Raw genomic sequence first — 2486 nt, 5'->3', positions numbered from 1 at the left:
TATAGAATTATATAATTATATTATAATAAGAATTTTACTTTTATTATATTATGCAATTATAATATTATAATAATTATTATAATATATTTTATTATAATATATTTACATTATTATATATTATATATTATAAAATATTATGATCTCATATATTTTACGTATTATAGTGTATATAATAATATTTATTATATATATTATATATATAATATATATATGTGGTGATATATATTCAATATCGTGTGGCAAATGAGTCTGTTATTCCTTGGAGGTGGCTGTAGCCCCTGGGCACGTTCCAGCTTGTCCAAACCCCACCACCTTTCGGGCACCCCTCTGCCCTCCTGAAGTTCCCCCCACCCCAGACCTGTCAGGCCTTGTTCTGCAGCCTGGGAAAGTGGGGGACCCTGGGCTGGCCTCTTCCTTTTGTTTCTCTTCCCATTTAAACTTTAAGTGCTCACTCCATTTGCTCTTACTAAAAAAAGGTTTTAACCATTTTATATCTATATATTTATAGCTCTATATATTTGCTTTCTATAGCTTTATAAATGTTTATATATATACATATAAGTCCATACTTAAATATACATAGGATTATATTAAAATATTGTACCTATTTAGAAATAAATAAAATATGTATTTATACGTATTTTTACAATTATTTATTAATACATATATATTGTATAAATGTATATATTTTTATATCTGAGCACTTCCTGGACCAAAGGAGGTGGGCAGCCAATCACAGGGCTGCCTGAGAACACGTGGCTATGAAGGTGTCATGAAATGGCTGTCAGCCAATCACAATGCAGGTTGAAAAGAGGTGGGGAACGAGGCTGTCAGAAGTGGCGGCCTCCCTGTAGGAAATGACAGGGGGCTTCCTTTGGGACGTGCCCCTGGGGACAGCGGGATGGGTGGCCGGTCCTGCCAGCCAATCACAGGGGCTGCCTGAGAACACATGGCTGTGACGGTGTCGAGACATGGCCATTAGCCAATCACAGAGCAGTATGACCTTTAACAAAAGGGCAGCTCACTGCCATGAGGTGGTGGCACCCTGTCCCAAAATGGCGGCCAACCCAAAATGGCGGCCCCTGTGGATGCAGGGGAAGGGCCTTCCGGGTCTGACATATCTCTGGGCCAAGCGGCAGGGGTGGCCGGTCCTGCCAGCCAATCCCAGCGGAGCACATGGCCGGTAGAGGAGAGCGACTTCCGGGGCACAGGGCCCCTGCGGGTGCTGGGAGGGGGCGGGTCTTCCAGCAGAAGCGGGTGGGCGGGGCCCCTGTCCCGTCGTGTCTCCCGCAGCAGCGGTGCCCCTGCTCTGGCATGTTCCAGGGCAGGGATCCCAACAGGCACCGGGAAGGCCCGTGGGGAGGTGAAAATGCTTCTTGGGAGCCGTGGGCAGAGAAGGGCTCACGGTGGGGTCAGAGCTCCCGGCTTTGTGCCGGACGTAAGACCTTTCCCCGCCTCCCAGGGCTCCAAGGCCGCACCACCTTCCTCAGCAAAATAATTACAGAAACACCTCCAACAACAAAAAATCCCCCATTAAACTCCAAAACACCCTAGGAAAAGAGGATGAGGAGAGAGGTAAGGATTTAAGGAATAAAACCCTCAAAGTTCCTGCATCTGGTCAATGTGACGGATACACTTGACTCCGAGCCACACTTTGGTTCAGGCTGACGCAGGAGCAACAGCCCTCACGTCCTTGGGGTGAACGTGTGAGCTAGAAAGCCCCGGGCTGACGTACAAGGGATTTCAAAAGGTGGTTTCGAAAGCCAAAAATACAAGATGCCAGACCTTTAATGAAGACGTCTTGTCTATAATATTTACTAGCAGCCAACTACTTCACCCTATAAATATTACAATCAAAATGGGCTCAATGTGAGCTCTCCCTGAATGGCGGCTGGACGGCAGGCCAGGTGACTCTCCCCTTGAGCAGGGACGCCTCTCAGGGTTTGAGATCCCTTTCCTGAGACTAAGAGATCCTTCCTTAGCCAGTATGGAGAGATTCATAGAATCATGGAATCGTTAAGGTTGGAAAAGACCCTTAAGATCATCAAGTCCAACCGTTAACCTAACACTGCCAAGTCCACCACTAAACCATGTCCTCGAGCACCACGTCTACCCGTCTTTTAAATCCCTCCAGGGATGGAGACTCAACCACTTCCCTGGGCAGCCTCTTCCAATGCCTGACTTCCCTTTCAGTGAAGAAGTTTTTCTTAATATCCAACCTAAACCTCCCCTGGCACAGCTTGAGGCCATTTCCTCTTGTCCTATTGCTTGTTACTGGGGAGAAGAGACCAACCCCCCCTGGCTGCAGCCTCCTTTCAGGCAGGTGTAGAGGCAACAAGGTCTCCCCTCAGCCTCCTTTTCTCCAAACTAAACAACCCCAGCTCCCTCAGCCGCTCCTCATAAGACTTGTGCTCTAGACCCTTCACCAACTTTGTTGCCCTTCTTTGGACACGCTCCAGCACCTCAGTGTCCTTCTTGGAGTGAGG

Source organism: Platalea leucorodia (assembly GCF_965183815.1).
Source record: "Platalea leucorodia genome assembly, contig: HAP1_HAP1_SCAFFOLD_286, whole genome shotgun sequence".
In the NCBI taxonomy this organism is placed as follows: domain Eukaryota; kingdom Metazoa; phylum Chordata; class Aves; order Pelecaniformes; family Threskiornithidae; genus Platalea; species Platalea leucorodia.
The sequence above is the reverse complement of the archived record's forward strand: the minus strand, read 5'-3'. Positions refer to the sequence as shown.